Source organism: Neopelma chrysocephalum, unplaced genomic scaffold, assembly GCF_003984885.1.
Source record: "Neopelma chrysocephalum unplaced genomic scaffold, ASM398488v2 Primary Assembly neopelma1_26, whole genome shotgun sequence".
Taxonomy (NCBI): domain Eukaryota; kingdom Metazoa; phylum Chordata; class Aves; order Passeriformes; family Pipridae; genus Neopelma; species Neopelma chrysocephalum.
This window is the reverse complement of record NW_020897695.1, coordinates 30260565-30271615: the sequence shown is the minus strand read 5'-3', so window position 1 is coordinate 30271615 and position 11051 is coordinate 30260565. Positions and strand designations below refer to the sequence as shown.

At 38.7% G+C, this 11051-nt stretch overlaps 1 protein-coding gene across 2 annotated transcripts in view; it reads left to right on the top strand.

Moving 5' to 3' along the window:
• Window positions 1-6: 6 nt before the first annotated feature.
• RANBP9 (RAN binding protein 9) overlaps window positions 7-11051 on the top strand; it is a 39985-nt gene continuing 28940 nt past the window's right edge. Inside the window, exons 1-2 of one of the 2 annotated variants that reach the window (XM_027676072.1) lie at window positions 7-174; window positions 8618-8729. The gene's annotated coding sequence lies outside the window, so the exon portion shown is untranslated. Of the gene's footprint in view, window positions 175-8617; window positions 8730-11051 lie in introns of those variants that run through there. The other variant, XM_027676071.1, reaches the window with a different exon arrangement.

Below are 11051 nucleotides of genomic sequence, written 5' to 3'. Positions count from 1 at the left end.
TCCCGCACGGGGACCCGGCCCTGAACGAGCAGGAGAAGGAGCTGAAGCGGCGGCTGAAGAGGCTCTACCCGGCCGTAGACGAGCAGGAGACGCCGCTGCCCCGCTCCTGGAGCCCGAAGGACAAATTCAGTTACATCGGCCTCTCGCAGAACAATCTGCGGGTGCACTACAAAGGTGAGGACGGGCGGCCCGGGCCGCCGCGACACCCCCTGTCTGTGTCCCCCCGCCCCCCCTCCGATCCCTCCATCGGGCAGTGGGCACAGGAGTAACAATAACAGGAAATAACACACGCTCCTCTCCCTCTTTCTTCCCTGTTTTCCGATCCTGTAAATTGCCCCCCTTCCCCCCGTAGCGTGGAGAGAAGGGTCTTGTTTTCTCTTATTTCAGCTTTATTTTTCTCTCCTTTCCCCTCCCCCCGTTTCTGTCGCCGTGCGGGGAAAGGGGGGGGACACAAGGGGCCGCCCCCGCCTCCTTATGCTTCTGGAGTGGGCATTATGTAAACTCCGAGACTTCCTCCGTGGATTCAGGTATCGCCAGAACGTTTGGGTCTGAGGCAGGAGAATAAAGGACGCTCGGCATGACGTGTCCTGTTTATGGTAATGAGCGAGAAAAAGAAGTGGCTGCTTTTTCTTTTTTTGCCTCCCCTCTCGAGAAGAGCAAGGGTTAAATGGAGTTAAGAGCAGCAAGCGTTAAGCTATTGAACACGGAAATGACGGGAGGGGAAAGCACAGAGAAAAACACGGTTTATTTTTAAACTGCGAAAAAAATGGCTTTAAAAGTCACTGGTAACAGTCTTGCCTATTGCACAGAGTGATTTGAGGGAAGGAACGACAATAGGGCTTATGTTAATAAAGGTGACTTTATAACTTTCTGCCAGACATTTCACATTTAAAGTCACAGGTTTTCAAATTAAAGATAGAAACCCCAGAGTAGGCTTTTGTGTAAAAAAATCAGTAAGAAGCAATAGAAGAAAAACTCGTGTTGATTGTTATGAAATATCATAAAAGCTGGAAACGTAAGTGTACACTCTGACCTGAAAAAACACAGACACATCTGGTGTTCTAGGCCCAAAGTCCTGAAGTAGAAGTGTTGTGGATTCAAAACCACTCTTGGGTTGGCTGTGAAAAACTGGATCTTTTGTCAGTCTGTAATCAAATGAACGTAGTGGGAGGGGAAAAAACACCCGTGCAATTACCCTTTCTCAGAGTTTGCAATGGTGAAATTCAAGGGAAATCTCGATAAACATGTAACTGTTTAATCAGAGAAGGAAAACAGCAACACAAACACATGGCAGGATTTGGCTGCCATGAAAGGATTAAATGTACTTCGGAACACTTTTTTTTTTAATAGAGAAGCTTTTTTATTACATACAAAATACTCGGTTAAAAATGCTAAGTTTGATGCACCATACAAAGATAATAAAGGAGTTTGATGACTGTAGAGCAGGTTTCTGGGAGGCACCAAGTGATTTAAGGATGTGTAATTTAATACTCAACTCTGAATTTCCTGGCTTTTGTTCAGTGTTTTATGACCTTGTATTTTTAGAAGCATTTTGTATTTTCTGGCGCTTAGTAGAGGCAGGTTTTTTGTTTTTGTCTTCTAAGGTGGTCATAGCTTTATGGCCATCGAGTCCTTCTGCTGGTTTGCTTTGTTTTGGCCAACTCCTTTTGCTTATGAGCTAGAATTTAGACGTGGAACCTCTCTGATTTGTCAGGGTTACTGCAGAAGTATATTTTTAAGCTTTCCTTGTGATGTCCCTGTTTTTACTCACTTACCTCCTTTGCTATAGTGTTAAAAAAAAAAAGAAATTCATTACCTCAAAGAAATTACAGGAGGCTCAGCATGTTTCCGAAGTATAGGTAACATAGGAAATGGTGTGGATGCTCCACCAGAAGACATGAAGCACAGTTAGAAGGTTATAACAATAAAATACTTTTACTCTAGTTCTTAAATAATGGTAAGTGATGAAGGTTGAAGAGTTCCTAGGTTAGCCCAGAGGACTGTGAAGAGGAGAAGTGCCAGTATATGTCTATGCTTTGCTTTTCCTAAGTGCAGGTGGGAGTGAATCGCTTCTTAAGTGGCCTATCTTTTCTTCCTGGTAATTTAGTGAAGTGGCTGTTAGGGCAACTCCGTGTTTATGTTACCGGCTTGGCACCTGGAGTTGCTAACTGGGCTAAGCAATGAATGGTATCAGGGCATTTCTACCTGAGAACTGGGGGGAAAACCCACTAAAGCATTTGCTGCCTTTTCTCCTTCCTGGATCCTTCAGCCCTGAGCATACAATTAAAGGGAAGAAAATGAGAGAAGATAGCAAGTAACAATGTGCATGTTACATTGCTACTACAAGTAGCATTGTCAAATATTTTTTCTACAAATCAGTTGCAAATAGAGGTCTCAAAAGAAAGCATCTTCTTGTGGAATATTGGCACTTTCAGTACTTCTGAAGTTATCTAAGTAGTAGTGGAAGAAGGATGGATGTTTTTGTTGAAAGGAAATTTGAATCACATATTGAGCACGGGTAAAGATCTGTTGTATTCTTGAGCAAAATACTCAAGGAAGACAGATCTGTCCAAAGAAGCCAGTATCCTAAAGCAATTCTTGCTATCTTCTATTAGTGTACTATAGGTACCTTGTACACTTAAATTTTCTGCCTCTGTAGATTTCTGTCTTCAGAACTGTTTTTCTGGAGTAATTTCCTCCTGTCTGTGACTGATAGGGGACAGAAAGCAGTAACATCGGTGCTTTCCTTTCACTCTGTATGTCCTGGGGATAGTTGCCTCTGAAAAAAAAATGGGTGGGGAGGAACAATCAGAGCAAAAGCTTTCAAAGTAATTTTTCATATAAATAACTTCATAATTTTAATGTGCTGATGTATTGTGAGCAATGATATTTTTGTTTCATTGGTTTGTGAGAGGAATGATGGTCCTCTCTGTATAATTTTTGAAGATTCCTTTCATTTTCTTCCTTACCAGTGGACAACTTGTATGAAAACTTGAGCAACAGTAGATGTCTCTTTCTACCATTACAGCTGTGTGTACTGCATTTCTGGACCTCAAGAATTTTGCAAGCATCCTAAAGACTGCTTAAAAATGAAAACTGCCAGAAAACCAGGCATTGATCAAGTGATAGAGGTTTAAAAAAAAAAAAGGACTATAGTGTAGGATCAGTGTAGCAGCTCCTTAATTTTTGTTGGAGGTCAACAAAACCCAAGGGTCAGTGCTCTTTTTGTTCTCTCTCAGAATCATAGTGTTACTTAAAAAAGGAAAGGAAAACTTATATGGGGAGGTGTTTGAAGGGAAGGTGCATTGACTGCCCTGTTGTTTACCAGAACAAGCCAATTTCTTTCCACAGTGAGCTATTCTGTTACACTTTTACAAATTCTAATTCTTGATTAGGAAGCTTTGTAAAAATCTGGATATGAAATACATATACAATGGCATCAGTGATACTGTAATATATGAAAGATTATACCTAGAGTATTTTTCTTTTTCAGGTGGACAGACATTTTTGTGTTGCTGCCAGTTAGCTGTGCAAGCTGATAGAAAGCTAACACTGTCCTTGTGACTGTTGTTCATGGTATATCTATGTAAGTGAGACAATGAAAAACAGTACAAGAAAAAAAATTTGTCATTTCACTTAATTATAATATTTGCAGCTCTGAGCTGTGGGTAAGTGGTAAAGAAAGCATAAGCATATGCTACCTGTAAAGCAGTTACCATGTAAAATGCATAGTTATTAAAGTGAGATATCTTGAAAAATATTCCTATGTATTTCTAAAATATTCAGAATTAACACGTGGGTCTTGTTGAAAAACAGGGATTTCATAAATACTGTATGTAATATGAACATTCCACTAGACAGACAAGTTAGCTTTCCAGCAGATAGTGATCTATGCTATGTAGTATGAGGAGACAAAAACACAGACTCAATGCAAATTGTAACCATGGAAGAAACTGTGTACAGAATTAGGTAAAATCGTGGAAAGTCATATAGTAACTTTACTTAAGTTAGTCATGTGACAATTGTCCAAAAAAGGCTGAGGAAAGTTGTGCAATTTTGAGTAAGCTGTTGTTGTGTGAACTTTTGCTAATGTATCACAGGCCAGGAAATCTTAGCCAGACATTTATTTACAGTGCAGTTGCCTTTGAACTGTCTGTAGTGCCAAACTAAAAAACAAAAATAAATTACTTTTCAGTGCAAACTGTGCATTACATTTTCTATAACAAACTGAGGAGGATTCCATAGTAATAGTTCTTTGTTGTCACTCAGTGATACAAGGATGGTGTCAATTTTTCTGGCAGAAAACATGGTACATTCAGTACAGTGTGCTGGCTTTGGACACCTTAGTAGCTTTGAAATGTCTTGCTTTTTTAAACTGGGGGAAAAGTTAAAATTAGTAATTTGTGTCTTTTTTTTTCTTAGAATCATAGAATCATTTAGGTTGGAAAAGAGCTCTAGGATCATTCAGTCCAACCACAAACCCAGCATTGCTGAGTCCACCACTAAACCATGTCCCCAAGTGCCACATCTACAGGTTTTGTAAATACCTCCAGGGATGGTGACTCAACCACTTCCCTGGGCTGCCTGTTCCATTCTTGTCTCAGTGAAACTTTCCTAATGAATTCAACAGAAGATTAGGCCTTGATTATTTTATTTTTGGCAGTGTGAGCAAGTCATTGAACCACCTGTTGGAAATAACTGCAGTTCAGCTTATGTAAACTTCATTTAAGGATTTAAACTGGATAAACACGCTTACTTTTGTTTAGGTAGGCACTCCCATAGACTTCTTTTGGACTATTTGGTGCATATGCATTATACACTTACATTTAGGTTCAAACATTATCTTTTTTGAAAGCAGAAATGGCGTCTCCAAACATGTTTTTGTCTGAATTAGCTTTTTTCCAAATAAATGGAATTTAAATTTAGATTAATTTCAATGTAATTTTGCTAAAGGACTGGTGATACTATTTTTAGTAAAAATCATCAGTGTGAATGCTTAAAAAACAAAATAAAGCATGGTCAGCTCATGGTTGTTAAACACTTCTAATGAAAGCCTGAATGAAAACAGTTCTGGTAACTGAACTTAGCTATGATCTGGTTTGCAGTGTAAGTGTTGAGCTGTGTAGACCTGTTTTCCCTTCTTTGCCCCAATGCATCTGTTTGCAGAGTTCTCTTTTTTTAATGCTGAACATTATTAATTTTTAGTGTTAAATAAGACAGACTTTAAAAGTGTTGTTTTAAATACTCTAACTATAGCTTGTGACTATGAAAGAGGTATGTTTTGAGGGAACATAGTGCAGTATTCATGTGATCTACTTCAGGTGTTTGGAACCTCCGATTCAGAAGTTCAGAGTTGGATGTTGAACTCCCTTTTTTATTCATAGGATTCAGGTTACCAAAGAATGTGGCAGCAGTTTAAAACATCAAGCTAATGGGCCATTCAGTTCAGAGTCCCATTGGTGACAGTGGTCATAAGTGAGTGCCTGTGAAAAAATCTAAAAACGTCTTGGGCATATATGGTGTGTGTTTCCCCTCTCGATTTCCAGCCATTTTAAGCTAAGGGACATCCTGAGCTCAAGGCAGCGTCTCAGTTAACTTCTTCTCTAGAAGCTTGCCCAGTGTCATCCTAAACAAACATCTGCAGTATCCTTTGGTAAGAAATTTTGGAGTTCAACTACCTGTTCTATAAAGAGCCTTTTCTTGTTTTAAAGCTGGCTGATAACTAGTGTCTCTTGACTCCTCACATAATCCAATGTAGCTTGGTGGTACTGGAAGTCTCACCTTCTATGTTTAAATAATGTAGAGATAGGAATATCTGAAAGTATTTAACTGCTAGTTGAATTTTCTGTTAGACATAATAATTGTATGTAACTACAAATAAAAACAGCATACTCAAGTAGTAAAACAGGATTCATAGGAGGTTATATTAAAAGGACAGCAGCTCTAAATTTAGGATGTCTTCTGTTTTAATGGGATGAAAGTAGTTCTGGGCACTGACTTCCCCAAGCATGTTGCTTCACCACATGAAGTGTTTGGCGATAGTGGTGAAGTATCCTGTTACTTCTCCCCCTATGTTGACCTCTTACTTGCAGTGTGACAGCTGTGTGTGGCTGTGTTGTGAACTGGATCAGGGAACTGATCTGCCGCTTAAAAAAATCTGGTAGGTTTCTTAAAGCCCGATCAGCTAATCAATCTGATTCCTGGTATGTCCTTGCGAATAGCTGCCTGGATTGGGAATGGGGTGAGAGAAGGGGAGTTTCAGGAAGAGGTGCTAAGAATACCTTAAATAGATATTGTTTCCAAACACTTAGATTGTGATTTCACAAAGCAAAGTCTGCTGGGTAATAGATGTACATTTTCAATAATATTTGGCTAGTTCCTACTACTTTAGTTTTTTCTGTGTGGAAGACTTTCCCAAATAAGGAGAGTGACTCAGACTGAAACTACACAGATTGTCAAGAGCACAGAGTAACCAAGGGAACTTCTTTTCAGTCTATTTTAAAATAAAAACCTAAGGACATTTAAAAGGAAAGTATTTTTCCTTTCCCTACCTCCCTCTAACTAATGCATCATTTAGTCAGACCTATCTGAATTTAAGGGATATCTTAGGAGTTTAATGTTCTACCCTTTTAGCTGAAGGATTTCTGCATACTTATAAATAATAATCTAATTTATACTAACTTAATAGTGAGCTACCAGCACTTGAAAACCAAGCAAACACATGGAAAGCTCTAAGATTATGTACTTAATTATTATCTTGGTTGTCACAGCCTGCGGAAATAGCTTAAAAGTAGTGAACAATAAAACATGTACACTGTCTTGTGTATGGAGGAGTAAATGACTGGTTTTTCCTCATGTGAGACTTCAGAAATCAACATGCAGAAGGTATGCAATAAGCTTAAAATTGTAAAACTTGTGAGGTGACTGAAGGATTTTTATACAAAATATTTAATAATACTAATAACACATTGAAGTAGACATTGGATTTGCACCTAGAAAAGTAATAGTTGACCTATTGCCCTAAGTTAGTAGCACACTGGGGTGAACTATTTACATCAGAAAAACTTTGTAGGTTAAACCTAATCTCAGTGAGTGAAGAATTCGTGGTGTGCTAATAAAGTTTTGATTGCAGGTGCAGCCATGGCAAGAGTTCTCCCTGGCTGAACATATGCCATTTGTTAGGAGCTGGTTGGTGCTGGCTCTACAGGCTGATAAGCATTGACTGTTTTATGAGCATTTACACTGGAGAGCGCTGTGCTTAGAGGGTTCGTACAGGTTAGTGCCTGACCTCTGTGCTTAGAGGTTCAGTACTGCAGGCCAGCTGGACCTGATCTTTCTGACTGCCTATGCTGTCATTCTCCTGCAGTTTCTTCTTTGCTGTGTGACCTGACTTGCTGCACCTCAGACATGATTAGTCTGAGCCTAAACAGTAGTAATTCAGTGTTAATGCCACTGGAAGGAGCATGTTTGGTTGTAGGGTTTTTTGCATATGCAGATCAATTGCTGTGCAGGTGCAGTAAGCCTCCTTGTCTGGACTGGAGATGACAGCTGGAGTGCAGCAGCACAAGTGATTTGTACAGCACACTCAGAACAGGCAGCTCTTTTCATCGTGCTACAGATCGACATGGAGAAGTAGGCATGGGATCTGTGTGAAATATTCTTGTGGCAATGAGAGTCTGTTCCTGATTGCCATCTTACTGAATTACCTTATCTCTTGCCAGAATCCAAAATACTTTCCAACTTGCTTTTTAAAACCATTTAAACGATACCCTGCGTGATCTTCACCTGGGAGACACTGAGCTTGCTTGAATAGGTTGTTGCTATAACAAGTCATACAGTCAAAAGCCTTCTTCGAAGTTGCCTTTGGAACAAAGGTCTTTGAAGAGGGTGGCACATTCAGAAGAGGTAGTTGTAGTGGAGTGCAAGTGGCTCTCCAGCCTAAAGGCTGAAAATCCTGAGAGTAGGCAAGAGCTGGCATTGGGCATTCTTCTTGTGGCAGAGCCAATACGTTGTGAGCCTTGAAAGAAAAAGGAGTAGGAGCTGTATGAGCTCAGCTGCAGGCTTTAACACTTCATGCTTTTCTGAAATAACATTCAGAATGTGGAAATCAATGACGATTAGTATGTTCTGTGTAGTGACTGATGTTTATTCTGAAGGACATTAGAATTAAAGTATCTTAAATAACTTGTAGAGTCAGAAGCACTAAGTATTAGATTAAACTCTCGTGTCGTGTTCCAGTCTATAAAAATGAGTAAGCCCTGTGCATTTGAGAAATCATACCATTCTTTCAAACCCAGAGGGGCTTTTGTCCAGTATTTACAGTGGTATTTACAGTGGTGAAACTTTTCTCTGGTTTTCTTTCAAATAGTTGTTGGACCTTTTAGAATACAATATCCAGAACTTCTCATAGCATGCTTAGTTGCAATACAGGTGCTTACAGTGGAAATTTAATGTTGGAAGAAAATATTCTAGCATCAAAATCAGGCTGATTAGAATATCGTGTATCTTTTGCTCATTACATAAGCCCTTTGTTTTGAGTAGCTGGCATGCATACCTTTGAGTCACCTTCTGCAATTATATGCGTTTTTGTTGAGTGTTGAATGCCATTTTTTTTCAGGTCATGGAAAAACTCCAAAAGATGCTGCTTCTGTTCGAGCTACTCATCCTATACCTGCGGCCTGTGGCATATACTATTTTGAAGTTAAAATTGTCAGTAAGGGAAGAGATGGGTAAGCATTGAGTGTATTATTAACTATTGCTTGAAATACTGTCTCGCACCATCTTTCTTTCAGTGAACAGATGCCTTTGGTATCAAAACATATTTTCATGTTTTACCACTTTATATATAGCTTGATTCCTTATTCTTGAGAAGTTGCAATCTTATATTTGGTTGTTTTAAGAGAGTGGTATTTATAGTGGTATTTATTGTCCACAAATCAGTGTACACAATAAATACCATAACATCATCTCATTTTTAATTTGAAAAAAAGTTAGGGTTTGAATAATCATCGTTTGACCCTGTCCTTACCTTTGAAGGTGTTGTGGTTTTAGCTGTATGGATTTACAGACTTTCATGTAATTTTTAGGAAGATTTTAGGGTATGCAGCAGACCATCTTACTCCTTCACTGTGGTCTTCTCATGGATGTCATATCAATTTTGAAACAGAAAGTTATTCTTAAGGCTATATGTTGAACAGTAATAAGAATAAAGGGAAATGTTCTGAATAGGTGTCTGGGAATTTGTCACCCTATGGAAAGAAGAGGAGTTGATGAGTAAGAAGCTGATGCTTCCTGAAATCCATCTAACTATGAATCTATTGAAGCACAAGGGATACTATGCTTTTAAGTCTACTGAGGCAGATAGAATCTCACCTGGGAAGGTCTTGAAGTGCTAATGAAATCTTTGCTAAACCACCTTAATTCATCTTTCACTGCTTTTGGTAGAGTGTGTGCTTTAATCCTGACACACTGATTGTGTGGGACTACCAAAGCAGTACGTCTTTCCAATCTGCTGTAGTATGCTGTCTGGTTCTACTTCAAGGTTCTAGTCAGGACTGATTGTCCCTGTTTTGAGTACTGTACAAGCATGTTGCAGATGCTTACGTCCTGTTGTGAAAATAGATATTGAGAGAAAAGAAAGATTTGGTAGCTCTTTGGACGAAATTCAGTACCTTTGTCTTTTCTTTGTCTTGCTGCAGTTTGTTTCTTTCGTTTTCCCAGTGTTCCACAAGCCTTCTGTAAGTCATAAGCAGTATTTAAACTTTTTGTTTTGCTTACAGTACTCTATAGAGGTATGTAGAAAAGAATCTACTATCACTGCTGCTGCTTTGTAGGGGTATTTATGAGTTTGTTGTTATTTCTGTTCCCAAAAGTTATCTGTGGTAGATTTCTTTGCTATGAAAAACTTACATCCATAGCTACTTTTGTCACACTTTGAAGACCTAATTATTTTTAAATTGAAATTATAGACATCAGTGTTTCAAGTAATATTTTGCTATCGATTTTAGAAACGCGTTTTGTGTTGGTTTTTGTTTTTTTTTTTTTAATTTTAGGAACATTTAAAAAAAATTACCCTGGTGCTGGCAGTTAAGGAGAAGTTCTTACTGTGATTTGCTAGTGATGTTCATCTCTTCTTGAAATAGGTTTCTGCCTGCTTAGTTTGGAAGCTGCCTTTTTTGAAGGAGTTGATTTCAAAAAGTGTCCGTGTGTGTGTATATATCATTTTACATAGCTCCTTTAACACTTTATCTTAGATATTTTTGTCCAATTTTAGTGATTTCTAATTGAGTAGACCAATCAGGGGAATCCTACAAAACAGGAAAACACCTTTGAGTAATTTTTTTCAAGATTTTTGTTGTTTAAATGGTTATTTTTGAGATGTACATAACTAAGACTTGTGAAGTTGCCTGCTGAGATTGCTTAAAAAATGGAGGGTACGTTTTACAGTTAATGATAATACATACCGCCTGGTCCTTGCTTCATCCTTATGACCTTTTTAGTGTCACTTTATGAAACATTAACTGCATAATGAGCTGATGTTAATTTTTTTCATTGTATAAGATAGTATGGGTGCTGGGAAATACTGTGCACAGACCCAAAGCCAAATCTAGCTAGGCTGATAAAGAGCAGGAGTCAACGTGTGGAACATCACTGGATGTAATGTGTGTATCTCTAGACCTTCCTTCCAGATCCAAGAGGTCTTTGATGAGATGCAGGATGAATGTCTTACAGTTCAGTGTTATGCTGCATTCAAACTAATACATTTTCTGTAATAAGTAATCTGGGGAATTTATTGCAGAGAAATAGAAGTAGGACTATAGAAACCAGTTTGTGTCTGATAGGGTTTATTAGTTCTTTTTCACTCCCTGTTGTGGTTCACCTTGCTTGTCTCAGGTACGTATTTCCTCCTCCCTCCCCCCTTTATGTGGCATCTGGTAATGGGAACAGAGTTCAGGAAGGCCATATCTGTAGAAGACCACCATGTAACTAATAGGTCAATTAGCTAAAATGCCTTACTGTTGCAAAATCATCTATTCTCAAGGTCTGAGCCT